The sequence below is a fragment of the Vitis vinifera genome, chromosome 19, assembly GCF_030704535.1.
Source record: "Vitis vinifera cultivar Pinot Noir 40024 chromosome 19, ASM3070453v1".
NCBI classification, from domain to species: Eukaryota; Viridiplantae; Streptophyta; class Magnoliopsida; order Vitales; family Vitaceae; genus Vitis; species Vitis vinifera.
In genome coordinates this window covers 11,260,838-11,281,344 of record NC_081823.1, presented here as the reverse complement: position 1 = coordinate 11,281,344, position 20,507 = coordinate 11,260,838, and positions in this window count along the sequence as shown.

Below are 20,507 nucleotides of genomic sequence, written 5' to 3'. Positions count from 1 at the left end.
ATGTTTAGCATTTTTAATTAAAGAAGACAAAAACTCGGTTGTAGTTCTAATATTTTTCTTCATTAATTTTTTTATTTTTATTTATATAAAATAAAAATAAATATATTTTTCAATAAAAAAATGTATTTAATCATTTATATCAAATTTTCTTAATTTTATTAAAAATTAAATTTTTTTGCATAAATATAGCTTTGGAAAAAATGGTACCACTCTTTTATGAAAAAAGTAACATCAAAGTGTGTTAAAAAGTAACACAAAATTAAAAATATATTTTATTGAAACTTTTGTGGAAGCTGGTAACACAAAATTAAAAGTAACACAAAATGTGTTACTTTTAACAAGCTTTAGTGTTGGGTTTTTCATAAAAAAAAAGTGGTACGTTGTTTTTCGATGGTTGTGTTGATTAATATGTAATTTCAATATATAAAAATTTTAATTTTTAATAAAATTAAGAAAAATTGATATAAATGATTAAATACAATTTTTATGACAAATATATTCAAAATTTATGAAAAATATTTTTTTATTTGATATAAGTAAAAATTAAAAATTTAACAAAGCAAAATTATAGAACCATTATCAAGTTTTTATCTTTTTTAATTAAAAAATTAAACATTTTAACTAAGAAAAAAGATAAAACTACATTCAAGTAAGAATCATAACAAAAAATTAAAAATTAAAAATCATGATAATTGATTTTGATTTTCAATGAAAATTTAAAAATTTTAAAAACATATAAACAATAAAACAATATGATAAAGCTATTTTTATTTAATCTAAGATTTATCAAATATTTTTTAGATAGCTCATATTTACATAATTCACCCAACATGTTTTACCATTTAGGAAGAAGCATCTTTAAAAAAAAAGTACTTGAATGTAATAATTTTGACAAGTGTTGATTTAATTCATTAATTCTTCTACGTACACATCCATGGGAAGTAAATTCACTTGGAAGTTGAATGATCACTAAAGGTAATTTAACAATATGATTGCATGCACAAATTTCATAAAGTTGTACAAAATAAGTAAAAACTATAGAAAAATAATACGAACAAAAAAATTATTAAATTTAATAATTGTGGGATGCAATCTCAATGTTAATCTTCTTTACAAAAGAATACTTTTTCTCTGATTCTTTTACTTTGATCACAATTTATAAAGCAAACGATGAAAGCGTTTTCTTGATTTTGAAAGTCAATTGAGGGTCTAAAGTGACTTATTCTTGAATGACTTTGTTGATAAGAGAAGAACATATGTATAGTTTTGCGATTTCTCAAACTTGTAGAAAGATTTTGTAAAACCTTTTCTTCTTTGTGAAGTCTCTTTTCTTGTGCGGAGTCATTTTGCCAATTGATTTCTCTCATTGAAGGAAGTCACCATTATTTGTAAATGAAATTATAGAATTAAATTTGAAATCCCCAAGATTTGGTTTTTTAATTCAAAGAATTTATTCCTTGATTTTTAACAACTTGTCTCCTTCATTAAGGAAAATTGCCAGAGATTTTTTTTGAAAATCTAATTTTGTTTACAAAACTAAATTTTGTAACCTTTCAAATTTCACCATGTGTCATCTTTTGATTATATGTCATATGTCCAATGTGTATAACCCATCACTTATCACGTTCAAATTTTGTTGAACTAGAGAATCACAATTTTGATGATCAGTTTAGTGATAATTTAATCCACTAAAACTTTTATGCCCACAAATACCCCCAATTTAAGGCGCAACATGTACATGCCTTGCCATGTGTACAAGATAGATCTTGAAGTTAACCTTCATTCTTCTTTGATTTGATGATGTTTTATTTTTCAAAGAAATATTTTAATAGGAAGTTTCCTATTTTAAAATATATTTTTCCCACTTTTCCCAAACACTATTTTGTTTTCTTCCTTTCTTTCCACTTGGTATCAAAAGAAGACCGTGTGTTAACAGGAAAGTTTCTAATTTGATTATCCACTTTCCTTTTTTCATTGGCATCTTCCCTTCCAATTTATCATCCCTTTATATATATATATATATATATTAAGAGAAGAAATCTTCTTGGTGGAGCATGGCGAGGTGCATGTGGAGTAGCACTAGTGGAGCCATACCATGACGAGCAGGGATGGCTCATAATGAAGATGATTTTATGTGGATGCTTCATCATGAGGATGGTGGTGAGGACGACTCCTTAACATATATAAATATATGTTATAGTGGAGTTGCACAATGGATCATTGTCCTGGACACATGTCGATCTCCATCACTTATAGAGACAAGTTTGCTTTTAGGTATTTTTATTAAAATTACTTGAAAAATTCAAAAGGAAATTTTTAAAACTTAAATATAAAAAAATAAATATTTAAAGTTTGACCCTCATGTAATCAAATTGTAGCCCTGATGTAAAGTGGTGTCATATTTTCAACACTTAAGTGTTAAAGTCTTCACCTATGCAAATTGATTTGACTTGGATGTATAGCGATGTCCAAACTTTAGCTCTTAAGTAAAATTGGAACTACACTTAATCCTTATGTACATAAGTCATAACCTTGACGCAACATAGTGTTATACTTTCAACACTTAATGCAACTTAATGTTAATGTCCTCACTCATGCAAATTGACTCGATTTGGATGCATAGTGGTTTTTAACTTCTAACACTTAATACATATTTTTTTTTGTGGTGATTGAACTCATGTACTTTCTCCATGTTGCCTAGGTACCCTTCACAAAGAGGGGATCAAGTCAAATATAGTTCACTTTTTTTTTTTTTTTTGTCATACATAGTTTAAGTTCATAGGGACCAGGAGCATCACTTGTCTTGATTTTGATATGAGGGCGATAAATACATGTTCTTGAAACAAAGTTTAATTGAAAATCAAAGATGACTTACTCAAAACTAGAGTTTTAAATCTTTCATAAAGAAAATATTTTTTGAATGAAGTGTTAGAAGTTGAATACCACCATGCATCCAAACCAAGCCAATTCACATGAGTGAGGACTTTAGTACTTAAGTTGCTTTAAGTGCCGAAAGTATAACACCACATAGTCAAGGTTATGACTTGTATATATAGGTATTAAGTTTAGTTCTAATTTTAATTAAGCGTTAAAGTTTGGACACCACTATGCATACAAGTCAAGCCAATTTGCATGGGTGAAGACTTTAGCACATAAGTGCTAAAAATACGACACCGCTCCACGTCAGAGCTATAACTTGATTATATGAGGGTCACACTTTAAATATTAATTTCTTATATATTTAAGTTTGTTAAAAATTTCTCTTAAAGTGTTAAGGTAATTTTTTTTTTAAATAAAATTATTTGAAAGCAAATTCGCCTCTATAAGCGGTGAAGATCAACACATGTTCGAGATGGTAAGGGTTCATTGTACTACTCCACTATAACATATATTTATATATGTTAAGGAGTCATCCACACCACCATCCCCATGGTGAGGTATGCATATAAAATCGCCTTCATTGTGCACCATCCACACCCATCATGATGTGACTCCACTAGTGCTACCCCACATGCACCTCACCATGCTCTACCAAGAAGATTTCTCCTCTCTATATAAAAAATAGGGAGGATAACTTGGAAAGGAAGATGTCTATGGAAAAAGGAAAGTGAATAATCAAATTAAAAAATTTTCTTATTAACACAAGGTCTTCCTTTGATACCAAATGAAAAGAAATGAAGAAAAGAAAATAATGTTAGTCTAAGGGTTCTCCTAATTGAGTTTTAATGATAACAAACCATGGTTAAGTTACTAATGGCTTTAAAATCTAGATAAGTTTTAGGTTTTATACAATCAACTCTTTTGAAATTTAAGATAATCATGAAGGCATCAAAAGAACATAAGTTGAAGTGTGTATGAAGACCATTCAAGCCTAGGATCTAGTTGCAGGATGAATGAAAAGGGTACAATACTAGAATGGTTTCCAAATGAAAATCAATGCACCAAAGATGGAAATGAGAGCTTTTGGTAAGAAACAAAAAAGTAGAAAATTGACTACAAGTTTTCTCTATGCAATAAATGAAGTGAAGTTCTCAATTTATAAGTATCTAGTCTTAGGAACTAAAAATACCAAAAAGTGGCCTTGTCTGATCAAGCTCTAAACCGATCAGTTGACTAGTTGTTGGGCATTACATGCAAAGTAAGTTACCGTTAGGCCTTTGCCAAGCCTTGACTAGGAAGACCTACTACTCGATCGAGAGAGGTCTCACCCTCAACTGAGAATCCTTTTTAGAAGAGAGAAAAGGAAAGTTGCACTCCTTGATTGGTCCTCAACTAAGAAGGTTGAAACAGTTGATTGGTTCCCTGATCGGTTGAGCCGATTGAGTAGTCCCCTTGACTGGTTCACCTAGAATGGCTCGAAAACCTATCTTTTTCATTTTCTTTCACATCTAACACTTAGGTTTAGTCTTTAAGAGCATTAATAGGTCAAGTTTGAAATAGTTTACCCAAGGTTCATGTGAGAATACTCAAGTTTTATTGAAAAATTAACTTTAATGCATAAATCATGTATTTAATAGATGCATGGTTTAACATGAAAAACATAGGTGCGCCCATATATTATCCTTACAATCAGATCCTAGGCTTGAATGGTCTTCAAGCATACTTTAACTTCTGTTCTTTTGATTCCTTGATGATTATCTTGAATTTCAAAAGAGTTTCACGTATAAAACCTAAAACTTATCTTGATTTTAAAGCCATTAGTAAGTTAACCATGGTTTATTATCATCGAAACATGATTAGGATAACCATTAGGCTAACAATCTTTTTTTTTTTTTATGATGAAAAACCTTGGTTATCTAAGAGGAAATGAGTCTCCCCCTCAAACCAAGCATAGTTGAAATCATGACTTTTAAAAACTTAAGTATAGATATATATTGGAAATGAACAAGATCAATTCATTAAGCATAAGAACATTGCATAAATAATAATCAATCAAAAAAATATCCAAGCATTCAATATAAGCCATCATAGGATAAGAAAAGCATCAATATCAATAGATTATATAAAAGCATCATTTTTAGATAATGTTAAGTGTAACACCATATATAAGGATGATAAACATGTCTAAAATAGAGGAATAGCCCATGTTATCTAGAAAGTAAATAATATAGTGTATTATGTCAAAAATACAATAGTGTAATATGTCACGCGTAAACCTAACTACCCTCCTAGATAACATATAGAATGTTGGCCCCTTTGGCAACATAAAAAAGGGATAGAGGGATCTCCAACTGATGATTAAGGTTGTGAAGGAAGTGGAGGAAACACCGAATGCATGAATCTCAGAATCTCATCCTATCTTACATTAATGTGATTAAGCCAAGTAGACATCCGATCATATTAATACAATCTCTACTCCTTAAGTTGATCGACTCAATAGTGAAGGTCAAACTATGAGACGAAACTAGCTTGATAGTGATCCATGTGGTCCTCTAAAGAGTAAAAACAATGATCACTCACCATAGAAAACTCATTCATTTGGGTACCTAGAGAACTAATATGGGTCGACAAATCGGTCCAAGGAGCATAGTATGAAGAGAAAGGTACCTAAGACTGAGGTATCTTGGTGTAACCAAGCTCGTTGAAGATAGACTCAGTGAAAGTAGGCTAAGATTAAGATAGCTTTGTGTAAGCTATCTAAGTATAGAATCCCTCGGTAAATGCAGGCTCTATCATCATAGGCTTAGAGAAGGTAGACTCAAACTGGACATCCTCTATTTGAATAGGGATCTTGGTCTAAAGTGGGGGAATGTCAAGCTTAAGCTCATTCCTCTGACCACTTAGAGAGTCCACTTAATATATACCTTCTCCTCAACTTTAGGAGGTGCTCATGCCTATGCCTATGTTGTGTTGCTCATTTCTTTGCTTCTCGCACCTATGAACTATCAAGAGTGTTCTCAAATTTCATTTGCCTCATCCATTGATCATCATAAGTATCATAAGCACCAAGGGCCTCAAAGTTTGTCTCTCTCCTCATATTTGTCCCAACATCCTTAAAGACTCTAGTGAGAAAGCGACCATATGGAAATACTCAGGTTGTGCTCTGATAGCAAGCTATCGTATATTGTAACATAATGTACCTAGATGAATCTATTGACCAATTTAGATGCAATCAATTAGGAATGCCTCCAAGTATGACATCTCATCTCTATGACCACCTTTAGGAAGAAAACTAAAGCATAACATATGGTGAATCACTCTACTGATCATTATCAAATTGTGAGCTAAGGGTTTGCCTGTTCAGAAGGAATTAAGAAGTCTATAGAGTCTTTAAACAACCTCTCTTGACATTAGGAACTATAGGCCAAGTCTTAAACTCATATACTCTCAAGCCCATAGTTGACACTCCAAGGAATCAATAAATGGAATCCACACCAAGCTCAATCTCAGCTCCTTTCAAGGTATAGGAAATTGATTCTCCAAAGCAGAACCTTACCTTGGAATAGAAAGCTCAGACCATGGTTGGGAAGATATGCTATGAAAGTGTGACTACTAGGAGCTTACCCATCCTTGTGAATAAGTCTTGGAAGTCAAAATGACTGAGCTTGATGAAGTTTATATCTCTCCCAAGAACCACTTGTCTATGAGAAAAATGGGTTTTGTACCTCTAGTATCATCTCCAGTATTAAACAAGGATGTGTCAAAACGAGCCTTATGCTTAGCCTTCAACTTAGATGGCTTATTTGGGTGCTTGCCTTGAGCACTAGACATAGGCAACTCATATAGTGGAACCATGAAAAATGAAAAATGAAAAACTAAAGGGGGAACCAGAAACAGGTAACAATTAGAAAACAATGCATAAACCTAACCATAGAAAAAAAATCTCCAAATCTAAGTCCAAATCATCTCAAATAGTCGCAAAACCCTTCAAACCCTCTTCTAGACCATTGAAATAGCGAAACCCTTAGAAGTTTCGGAGAGAAATATGCAAAAATTGAGGCACAATAAGAGATTTCACACTCTTAGCCCCAAAAGACCAGTCGACTATTCCCAATCGATTAACCGTTTTAGTAAACAGTCAATGCTTTTGACTCTTAAATTTAATGTAGATTTTCACTTCTTAAGTGTGTCCCTCTCTCCCCTCACCCCTAGCTATTTTAGATAGATTCCCTAATTTTATTTATTTTTTATTTTTTATTTATGTCTAATGGCATGGGAATTTTGATGTTTTGTTTAAAAATTGACCATTTATATGCAAGACTAAAACTATGGAATGAGATGCATATGGCATACAATTTTTAAGCATGTAATGAACATGAACAATATAGCATCAATGGCAAGGGTTAATTCAAATTGAAATCACCCCCAAGTTATCTTCTAATTTCAACGCATTGCTCAACTTAGCAATTTTGTAAGTATATCGACAAGTTGATCTTTGTTGCTCACAAATTCAAGTGTTATGTGACCCTTTTGTGCATGATCTTTAAGAAAATGATGTCTGATCTCTATATGCTTAGTCTTAGAGTGTTACACGAGATTCTTAAAAATGCGTATGACACTAGTATTATCATATTTTATGGGAACATGCTCAAATTTCAATCCAAAGTCACCAAGTGTTTGTTTCATCCAAAGAATTTGTGCATAAATACATAAATCAACCGTTATATATTCAACTTCCAATGTTGACAAAGCTACCAAATTTTGCTTCTTACTATGCCATGAAATAAGTAAGTGTCCTAATTAAGAAATAACACGTGCCACTACTGTTTTTTCTTTCAACCTTACAACCAACAAAGTCGACATCTGAATATCCAATTAGTTCAAAGTTATTGCTCTTAGGATACCACAAGCTTATGTCTATTGTTCCTTTCAAATATTTAAGAATTCTTTTTATAGCACTTAAGTGTGATTCTTTAGGATAAGATTGCAATCTAGCACATAAGCGTACACTATACATAATATCGGGTCTTCTAGCGATCAAATACAATTAAAAACCTATAATGCCTCTATACATAGTTGAGGCAATAGGTTTACCTTTTTCATCTTTGTTAAGCTTGATGGATGAGCTCATTGTAGCCTTCATTGTCTTAGTTTCCTCCATGTTGAATCTCTTAAGAAGATCTCTTATGTATTTAGCTTAGTTGATGAAGGTTCATTCCTTTAATTGTTTGATTTGAAATCCAAGGAAGAAGTTGAGTTATCCTATCATGCTCATCTTAAATTCATTATGCATAACCTTAGCAAAATTTTCAAAAAAAAAAGAAAAAAAAAAAGATACATTAGTAGCACCAAATATAATATCATCCACATATATTTGAACTACGAGTATATCCTTATCGTTGGTCTTAATGAAAAAAATTGTATCAATTTTACCAATTTTAAAACTATTTTTGAAAGAAAATTTACTCAATCTTTCATACCAAGCTGTAGGTACTTGTGGTAAACCATAAAGTGCTTTTTTAAACTTGAAAACATGATTTGAAAGTTAAAACTAGTAAAACCATGTGGTTGTTCAACATAAACTTCTTCCATAAGCACTTAAGTGGTTCCAGTGCTTGAGTGTTATTTCTACCGCTCAAGTTTCCCCTATTTTTCCAAAACATTAATTCAAGCAATTTTAGTTCATAGAAAAAATACCAGTCCACTTTAACCCTTTAATCACCTAACTTGCCACTAAACAAACCTTTTTTAGATTTATCTATAACTTTTGGGTTGAACCAACAGTAACCTTAAATCTTCAGTGGAGACTAAGTCACTATGTAAAAAGTTTCTTAAATCAAGATGAATAAAAACAAAATTGTTAACAAATATAAACAAGACTCAATGTCCTAACAATCTCCCCCTTTGGCAATTTTGTGACGAAACGTTGTTACAAAAACTCCTAGTACTAAAAAAGAGTTTACATAACACTTAATCATGCTCATCTAAACCTAAACATCCAAACACATGTTGATACTCTCATAATGCATCATGATTTGGTACACTCTTCTAATACATATAATCTACACACACTGAAACACAAATATCCAAGGTAAAGTAGTGTGTAAGATAAATAGATAAATATAATCATGTAATTAAGAAATGGTAATAGGGAAGAGAAATCAAGATGCATTGCATGCATGTGAACATATATGAAGTATGATGTTAAGCATGAATATGCAAGTATATCTAATGTTAGTCAGCTTATTATGTTTGAATACTTTAACTATGCACAAAAGCCTCCTAAATTTAATATTAGTCGGCTAAGCATGTTTGAATAAGCCAACTAAGTTTCCCAAAACCCTTAAAGCTAAATTAGTCTTCTATTTTTTTATTTTAAAATAGACAAAAATATGAGCAACATCAAGTAAGAAAGAGAGAGAAAACATCCACAAATAAATAGAGATAAACAAGTTTTGGATACTACAAGATAATGCAAAATAAAACAAAAATTCAAACCAAAACAAAAAATGAAAAAAAATCCAAAAACTTGAGCCAAAATAAGCTTCAGTGTATCCAAAAAGATATCCTAACATGAAAACTACTTTGTATAGTTTGATGGCGATGGCGGAGGGGTAGAACGTGAAACCCTCTGGAATAATGTGATGATGTGAGTGAGCTGAAAAGTCCCTAAAAACGATCGATTAAGAGAACCCATCACCTATTGGAGAGACATGACATCTATTGAAGGAGCCAACTAAGCTATGGGGTGTGAAGAACCTTTTCGGCCTCTACTATAGGGCCTATGAGGAGCAAGGTTGGTAAAGTTGATCTCTAAGATGGAGAATCCTGCTCCATCACCCTGATCTCATCCTCATCTATTGTGACCTCCTGAGTTGCATCTTGTGTAGTTGAAGTTAGAGGAATGAGGCTTGTTGAGTTGGGGCAGGAGGAACCATTGACTCATACACATGACTATAATCCTTGGCTTAGGAACTTGCGTTGATGAGCGCATGAGACACCCAAGCCACCAAGGTGAGATCAAAATCAAAACCTATGTCCTCTAAAATCTAAGAAATAAGAAGGGTGCATAGTAGAGCTTTAGTATGCATGGTGGAATTAAGGTGTGAAGTCATGGTGTCGAGAATCACTTGGGCAATGTTGAACTATTACCTAGAGAGAATGCCATGAATGAATCAGGCCATAAGGCATCAAATCTCAATATGATGTGAAGACAAGTAGAACAAATAACACATGTAAGAAGTGAGCACTTAAGCTGACTTGGTGAAGTTAGTGACTAGAACATAGGTAAGGAGAGGATGAGGCCTACCAAACAAGGTGATAGGAATAGAGACAAGCTTACCCCTAGTGAGTTCCTAGACCTCAAAAGAGAAGACATGGAGCTAATCTGTAAGAGGAGCCATGTCAAGGATATGATGAATGGATTGATTCAAGACCATAAAGGTCTGACCATACATGGAAACACAAAACATGAGACCACTAACAACTAAGTTGTCGTTCAAATAGAACATTTGGACATAGTGAGGATATTGGGACCCATGAAGAATGACAAGGGGCTCCCAATCCCAAGCATGGAATAAAGTAGAATCAAAGGTGTCCTAAAAGTCCTTAAGATCAATAGGGCGCTCAACCTTAACTCAACAACTTCAAATGATAGAATAATATTTATCACAAGCCTTCTCAAAGTAAAAGACACTCCAAAAGAAGATCCTCCAAGTCAAAAAAACCTTAGACGGGAATGCCTTAAACAAGGTTAGAAGAATGAGACTCAGGAGAAGACACCTTCTTGGGAGAACAATGCTGATGAAAAAACCCAAATCTCTCCATTTCCCAAGCCCAGATCAAGTTAGGAACATGCATAACTATCCTAGGTCTTTTCTAAACCCTATGCAAAGTGGAAAAATAGCATTTTTAAACTTTAAAGAGATTCAAAAAGTGATAACGAAAGCCATACCTTAAATTCAAATGTTCTCGAATCAAATCCAAATGGTGAAGATGAAGAACGAAATCGAAGAAGTCTCGTAAACTCAAAGTCTTCCACTCGATGACTCAAACTGTGATCTTAACGCACTTTCGATAAGGATGAAAGGAATGGTGGAGGTTATGACTCTTTTTTTCTCTCTCTCTGGAGATGGAAGATGACGCTCTAAAAAAAAACTATGTGAACTCTAATCCCTAAGGATGTATTTATAGGGTTTTCTATTGGGATTAAGTGACTTGAGCCCCACAAAAGGCTTGGGTCACTTAATCTAGCCCAAAATGGGTCCTAATTGATTAATTAACCCAACAAGGCCTATTAATTAATGAACTAGCCCAACCTAGAGACCTTATTCATTTACCCCTATGCAACCTTGCATAATTATCAAAATGCCCTTATGCACAAAAGTGAACCTAGAGCCAATCCGACCCTCATAACCTATGCCAACAAGGTATATGAGCTCAAAGCGGGGACCAGTGGGACCCATAGGAATATTGGTTCCCTCATAATTTAATTCTAAAGTTGATTCAACATTCCACTACAAAGAAACAACCAAACTCCATTATCTTATGTAAATAACAATAGGACACCAAGTGCTTGGGTTCGTGACCTGCTATCCATTGTGTTCAATCTCCCTATGAACTGGTGTTTGTAGTCTAACAAGGTGAAAACTATTAGCCTTTCAAGACTGCCTTTACTATCCTTGAGTTATAAATCTTCCTATTGTGTGTTCAATTGACATATTTTTGCCCTCAAAGAGCCTATGTCAAGTTCCACTTAAGGAACTACCATGGCCATAGTTTTTATGAACATTCCTCCTTAGGATCACCCAATGGGACACTATATCTCAATCCTAAGAGATATCATGGTGCCTTTATTGAGAATACCTATTGCTATCGACTTCCATCAACAATGACCCAATCCATAGGGAATATATGATCAGCTTACGATCTCACCCATAGGTCAAAGCTACTGCTAATTTCATCACAAACTCAATATTCTCTCAAGGTTGAGAGACAACACAATGAAGCAACCTGGTGGAGTCATGACTACTTGATAGCCTTAATTCATAACTCACTATAGGTCCTATCCAATGTGCAACCATCCACACTGGTGCACTCACCATGGGGAACCCATCCCAATAGCTAAGACCAGTCATCCCTCCAATTAGGATGTAGTGCCCTACAACCTCTAATGAGTAGCCTAGGCCCATGAATAAATAGTGAACAAATCATCTATTTGCAAGGAACCTATGATTTATATCTTCGATGCAACTCCTAATGCACCTAAGTCATGCACAATGCAAAATATGCAGGCAAGAATGCTCATAAATTATAATACATGGAATAAGGATAGACAAAAGTGAAATTGGAACATCATTAAATAAACAATGAATTCCAAATTTATTACATCATGTCATATTTTCAAGGGTTCAATCCTAACGTTCTCCTACCAACCCTAAAAGAATCATGCCTATAAAGCATGTCAGATACTCATCTGAAACATGTGCTATCCTTGTGACCAACAAAGACTTTCGCTATCAATGTCTTGGTGAAGGGATCCACCAGGTTCTCCAAAGAAAGTATCTTGTCAACCATCATGTCACCCTTTAAACCATCTCAACATTTTGGAGTATAAACACATAATCCCTCGTTCTCCTAAGATACTTGAGTACATACTTGATGGTAGTCCAGTGTTTTGAACTTAGATTAGACTAATATCCACTCACCATACCCACTACAAAGAAAATATATGGCCTAGTACATAGCATCACATACATAAGGCTACCCACTGTAGAGGCATTGGGTACTGATTGCATGCACTCTTTCTCCTTAGGTGTTTTAGGACACTGATCTTAAGAAAGGGGAATTCCATGCCTAAAAGGTAAAAAAACCTTTCTTGGAATCCTACATCACATACTTGACCAAAAGCTTATCTATGTAGGTAGCCTAAGATAATGTTAGTTTCCTATTCTTGCAGTTCCTAAAGACCTTAATCCCAAGAATATATTGTGTTTCTACCAGATTTTTCATCTAGAACTAAGTAGACAACCAGATCTTGACTAATGACAATAACCCTACATCATTACCAACGAATAGAATGTTATCAACATACAAGATCATAAAGACCACCATGCTCCCCTGCACCTTCTTGTACACAAAAAAGTTCATCCTCATTTTGACTACTTGATAAAAAAATTTATTCCATGAGTGGGATGCTTGCTTTAATTCATAAATGGATTTATGCAACTCTTGCATACCATATACTCTCGACCATTTACTACAAAACTGTCTACTTGCATCATATAGATGCTTTCATCAAGATTGTCATTTAAGAATGCAGTCTTGACATCCATTTGTCATGTCTTGTAGTCAAGATGCGCTGTAATGGATAAGAGTAATCTAATAGACTTCAGCATGGCTACTGACGAGAAGGTCTCATCATAGTTGAAACAAGGTTTTGAACTATAACCCTTTGCTACAAGCCTAGCCTTAAAAGTCTCAACCTTTCCATCTACTCCCCTCTTCGTCTTGTAAACCCACTTACACCTTATGGGTTTTATCCCTTCAGGTGCTTCTACAAGCTCCTAGACTTGGTTATAATGCATAGATTCTAACTCTACTTCCATAGCCTTTTTCTAAAGATGTGCATTCACATCGGTCATTACTTCATCATAATCTATGGGATCAATCTCATGTTCCTTTAGAATGGCCTTGAAAGACTCTCCCAAATACATGAATTGGTTTGGTTGTTTAACAACCCTCCCACTACGACAAGGCATCAGTGTACTAGAAATGAGAATGGTTGATATTGGATTCATAGTATCTTATGTACAATGGGACTATCTTCTAGTATTCTCCAATCTATATCATTGTTTGCCTTATTACATATCATATAGTCTACATAAAAAATTTGGTATTTGTAGGAAGCAACACCTTATGATAATCCTTACTATAAAGTAATAATCCTGAAATCCTCTTGGATATCCTATAAACTGATACACTTATTTAGAAAAAGAAGAGGTATTACACAGTCTTTAAGATATATCCCCAAAGAATATGAGAAGTAATGAGAAACCAATCACCGATCTCACTTTATTTATCAAAGTTCAATATCTTTTTCCCTTAACTACATTTTTTAATGGAGTCCTTGGTGCACACAATTAAGATATGATCTCATGCTCCACTTGGAAAGAATCAAAGCTACTAAACTAGCCACCTTAATCTAATAGAAGTGCCTTGATATGTTTACCCAATAGGCTATCTAATTCCACCTTAAATTCAATGAGTTTATCCAAGACATTAGATTTCCTATCTACATATCCAAAACTAGAGTATTTATCAATAAAATCATCAAATACCCATACTTTCCATATATGAACACAAAAAGGTTCACATACGTGAGTATGCACTAACTCCAAACATTACTTGGTTCCAAGTCCTTTCAAAATAAAGGGGTCTCTTGGTCATTTTACCATCTATATAAGATTCACAGACTGAAAGATCTTCTGGATTAAGAAGGTCCACACTTAATTAGTCTTTGGATCCTATATAGATTAATATGACCTAGGCTTTAGAAATCAAATGTTTGATTAGTGCTAGGTTCTTTCTTTTAGTGAGATTTGACTATTCTCATTACTTAGCAAAGTGATAATGAAGTATCACATAAAAAAGATAATATCTCCCACTAACTTGCACAACTAATCTTGCAACTAAAGTTAATGTAAGTACAATCCCATCATATGATCTTCTCACTTGTTGAAAACCCTGTAAAGAACTACAAATAGTGGGTCTGGAATCTATCCACCACAATTGGTCAAATCCACCATTATGTATAAAACAATAAGAACATGATGTGTACTTGTGTATCCTTAGGCACTCCAAGCATTCATTTTTTAAATGTCCTAAAAGGTCACAAAAGAATTATTGCCCATGAGTTTGTTTTCTCATTCATTTTCTTGAACTTTCCTTATTTGGTGTTTTTATTTTCTTCTTGGTAGAAAAGCTTGAAGAACCTTGACTTCCATATGTACACCCTTTTACTCTTTAAGAATCTTCTTACCCATCCCAAAGGAATCTAGTAAGATCTCTAAGATTGTTAGGATAGAGCCCTTAAAAGCATGACATGATGTAATAAATTTAGAATTCATTATTTATTTAATGATGTTCCAATTTCACTTTTATCTATCCTTATTCCATGTATTATATTTTACAAGCATTCTTGCTTGCATATTTTGCATTGTGCTTGACTTAGGTACATTAGGAGGTGCACAAAAGATCTAAGTCATGGGTTCTTTGCAAATAGATGACTTGTTCACAACTAATTCATGGGTCTAGGCAACCCATTAGAGATTGTAGTGCACCACCTCCTAATTGGAGGGATGGCTGGTCTTGGTTATTGAGATGGGTTTTCCATGGTGAGTGCACTAGTGTGTATGGTTACACATTGGACAGGACCTATGGCGAGTCATGACTTAAGACTATCAAGTAGTCATGACCTCACCAAGCTGCTTCATTGTGTTGTCTCTCAACCTTGAGAGAATATTGAGTTTGTGCTGAAGTTAGCAATGACTTTGACCTACGGGTGAGATCGTAAATTGATCATATATTCCCTATGGATTGGGTCATTATTGATGGAAGCAGGTAACAACAGGTATTTTCAATAGAGACACCATGATATCTCTTGGGATTGAGATAGTGTGTCCCCTTGTGTGATCCTAAGGAGGTGTTGTCATGGAAACTATGGCCATAGTAGTTCCTTAAGTGGAACTTGACATAGACTCTTTGAGTGTTATCAATTGAACGTACAATAGGAGGATTTGTAACTCAAGGATGGTAGAGATAGTCTTGAAAAGATGATAGCTTTTATCTTGGTAGACTATGGACACCAGTTCATGGGAAGACTGAACATAATGGATAGCAGGTCATGAACCCGAGCCCTTGGTGTCTCGTTGTTATTTACATAGGATACTGGAGTTTAGTTGATTCTCTATAATGGGATGTTGAATCAACTTTAAAATTGGATTATGAGGGAGCCAGTATTCTTATGGGTCCCATTGGTCCCCGCTTTGAGCTCATAGGCCTTGTTGGCATGGGTTATGAGGGTCGGATGGGCTCTAGGTTCATTTTTGTGCATAAGGGCATTTTGGTAATTATGTAAGGCTGCATAAGGGTAAGTGAACAAAGTCTTTGGATTGGGCTAATTGATTAATTTGTAGGTTTTATTTGGTTACTTAATCAATTAGAACTCATTTTGGGTTAGATTAAGTGACTGAAGCCCATGTGGGCTCAAGTCACTTAAGTCCACTTAGGAACCTTATAAATGCCCCCTAGGGGTTATGGTTTCCATAGCTTTTGTCTTCCACCATCCAAAGAGATTGAGAGCCATAGCCTCCACCCTCTTTTCCTCCCAACTGAAAGTGTGCCAAGATCAAGGTTCGAGTCATCAGGTAGAAGACTTCGGATTTGTGAACATCCAAATCTAAGGTATGGTTTTCGTTAGCACTTTTTAAATCCTTTTAAAATACAAAAATGTTTATTTTTTTTTCCCGTTGTGCATAGGATTTAGAATAAGCCTAGGATAATTATGCATGTTCCTAACCTGATCCAGACTTGGGAAATAGAGAGATATGGGTTTTTCCCATCAAAGATAACTTGAATCTTGATGTTCATAATAATCTTAAGGACAACTTGTCTAGTTGACTTACCCTTATCACTAAATAAACCTTGCAACTTTAAAGAGAATATCATAGACTATGGCAATATACATGTGTTTCTTTTGCAACACATTATCTAAAGACCTAAGTATGAGAGACTTAGTCTTTTGATCCATCTTATGCCACCTTTGATATACTTCTCTTACTTTATGATAGGTTTGTTCAAAGGAAATAACAAACTCTACCAAAATCAACTTCTATGCAATTAATACTATATCAAGATTATTTGAAGTATATAGTTAGGTCCAATTTAAACAAAAGATAATAGGTGACAGGTTAAAGACATGATATTTGTAACAAATATAATAATTCCATGCATTAATAAAAAGAAATTGAGCAATCAAGGAAAGTTGGTAATTAATTTAGCAAAAATATAGTGCTCTCAAACTACATATATCCATGCAAGGTATCCTAGTATCATAAGAATCAAGCTTACTTTAGGCAAGTCATGACTCTTATACTAGGTAGAGACCCTCTCTAATTAATCAAACTACCTTAAAACTCCAAAGGTTATCTTAAAGCATTGATCAACATACCTTTTTTTAGCCCTTAGCCCATGTAAGTGGGACCACTTTAGGTGATTCTACCACTTCATGTCTAAGTTAAGTGTGTAACCAAGATCCTTGATATCAATGTTACCAAGTGAAAAGTTCTATCTTTAGTATTGGCTACTCCCACTACAAACATATATAATCTTGTCCATAAAGGATAGTCCATATCCCTTGGTTCTTTGGGACACCCCATCTTTAGGATGGTGATGGGTCAAAAATCAAGATGGGCTTGATCTTGAAGGCTATGGGCTTGCCTATGGCCCGCTCTCACTTAATATTTCGAAAAAGAGACTTTAAGATAATTTTTGTAACTATCTTAAAATAAATTATCCATCATGAGAATTTTCAAAAAATTTATTTATTACTTGAATTGGAACTCTTGTGCCAAATAAGAATGTCTTTCATATTCCTTATCCTTGAACTTTCTTTTTTCAAACTAAACGGTTTCCGTGGGGGGGGGGGGGGGGGAATAGTCTAGAGGACCAATTTAGGCATCATTCTCCTTCTCTCTAGGGGGGAAAGCCTAGAGAACCACCCAACCCAAATAAAGGAAAGTCCCAAAAGGAATTTGAAATTCCAAATGGCAACAACCAATTCTTTAAATATATAATAATGGAAATAAAACCCATAAAAATTTATTCTTTTAAGAAAATTGAAAATTACCATTTTAATTTATTTTATTTGAAACAATATCTTGGTAAGCTATCTTGATCATGAATTATCTTCATATATTTTTTCAAAAATAATTTATTTCTTTAAATTAAAATCTTGTGCTAAATAGGAAATATTTTACTTCATAAAGACTTGGAAAAATAAAACTTCTTCCTTAAAATAAAAAAATTCTTAGAGATCTAAAATCTAGAAGGATTTATTTATTTATTTTAAAAAAATCTCTAAGAGTTTAATTTTGAACAGGGAGTTCCTTATTTATTTCCAACTTGCCTTTTCCTAAACTAAAAATTTCCTAATACCTAGCACATTCCAATTTAATAAATTATCTAAAATAAAGAAAAAAAATGAAAATTCATTTACTTAAGAATACCAAAATATATGCTATGCCAAAAATAAAAAAAATAAAAAACATAAAAGACATAAAAAGAAATTAAATAAATAATTTTCATGGCCTTAGGGGTCTTGTTGCAAATTTAGCAACTAAAACTTGGATAAAAGTCAAATTACCAAAATAGGCCTATTACCAAAATAGGCCTACAACCAAAGATAGGGTTAATGAAAAAAGAAAAACCCAACGAGCCCAAAAAGAGACCCAAAAATTGAGCCCAAACAACTAAAAACAATTTGGCCTTAACTCAATCCCGTAATTGCATACCCTTTGCGTAGCCTTACTTCAATTAGTCATGTTTCTCTCATTTCAAATTTGAATTGCAATCTATTTGAAGCACTGGATTCATGACTTCCTAAGCTTCAAAACCATATGTGGTTTGTTCTAAAAATCTCATGGAAAATAGGCCTGATTTTGAGTTGAATTCAGCATCACTGTGCTATCATGCTCTTTGTACAGCCTTGCTTCAATCAACTATAACTCCCTTGTTTCAACTCCGAATTGTGATATGTTTGAAGCCTTGGATATCAAATCAAGATTTTTCAATATTATTTATTTTCCCTTAAATCACCATAGGAACTCATGAAAGAAGCTTCAAGAAGCCTTTTTTTTTTTTTTCCCCTTTTCCAACAGGAGAATGTGTGCAAACACGTTGTGATGCTTCAGATTGCTTCCATACTCTTCATAGGTTACAAAGAATGATTAAAAAAAATGGATTTTTACAACAAAATCCTATATTTCAAAGATTTAGAGTTTACATATCATTCTAAGATAAAAACAGGATTTTTACAAAATAACAAAAATCCTATGCCTCTTATGAGGCTTACAACCCATCTAAGAAAAGTAAACAATAATCCAAGTAATTATTACATCCCCAATAAAAATAAATCACAATAATAACCATCGTATTATAACAAAATCATAATAAAGAACACACATTGATTATCCCCAAGGCCATGGGATAAAAAAAAACTTTGCAAAACTAAGTTAGCACACCTTAGAATGGTTCTAACACGATTACTAACCTATGCCTCTATACTAGTTGATGGGAAAAACCTAGATTTCTCCATTTCCCAAGATCAGATCAGGTTTAGAAAAAGCCTAGGATAGTTATGCATGTTCCTAACTTCATCCGGGCTTGAGAAACAGAGAGATCTGGGTTTTTCCCCATCAAATGTGTTGTCATAGGAAAACGAGTAGGAAAGGAAAAAAAAAACCATGAAAATCAAGAAAAATACTTAAGGAAACTAAACTGTTAAAAAGACTCAGATGATAGTGTAGACAATGCTATGAAGTCAAAAAATACAAATAAGACATGAGTAGACCATTGGAAGGCAAAGAGTAACAACTTAGAATACAAGACGTAACTTACATAGAGAGAAATGGGGAAATGGCCCTCTGGAAAGCTTTTATAGGCACTCGGGCTGTTGGATATAGAATTAGCACTTGAGTGATGCAAGTGTTGGAAGTAGCATTGGATATAACTTAAGGAGCGCTTGAATGCTCCTACGCATGAAGCAATGCTGGAAACGACAAAAGATTGTTTAAGGACTGTGAGCACTTGATCATTAGGATAAGTGCTCGAACACTCGGGGTTGAGAAAAATTATCAAAGAAGCTGATAAACATTAAAAAAATGGTCCAAAATGACAAAGAAACATACAATTGGTAGTAAAAAAAAAAATAGAGAGCACCTTGAAAATAGGTAAGGAATAATGAAAATCATCTGAAGACAAAATTTAATTAAAAGAACTTGTAAAATTAAAGAGAATAACAATAAAACAAGTATAATGTGCAAAGAATATAGTTCAACCAATACAAAATCAATATTTTAAATCCAAAGAACAAGGTTAATCGCGATCTTAGTTTGGAAATTAGATTAATAACAAGCAGAGTATAAGGATCTAGAAGAATTCAATGGCATTGATTTTCAAGGGAAAACAACTTACTATCTAATTTCGTATTTTGAATTTTAATTTCTAGAAGTCACTAAGTCATGCCTTAATCTAATGAATTTGCATCCAATCAATTTGTACCAAGTTCTTCAGATTTCTGTTTTCATTGATCTTCATACAACATAACTTTTTATTTTTTATTTTTTAATTTTAAAATTTTTTAGAATGGTTACCTTATTCCACTTAGAGGGATGTTTCCAAATTTTGCAAGTGATCAAGGCATATTAACTTGGGAAGATTAATCTTGGAAATAATATAAGAGTTTATTTTAGCTCAGAACCCAAAAAAGCTTCAACACTTCAGAAAACATGAATATTGAACTTAAACAAACAAGAAAAGTGAATGAAAAAGAATTAGACATGACTTTA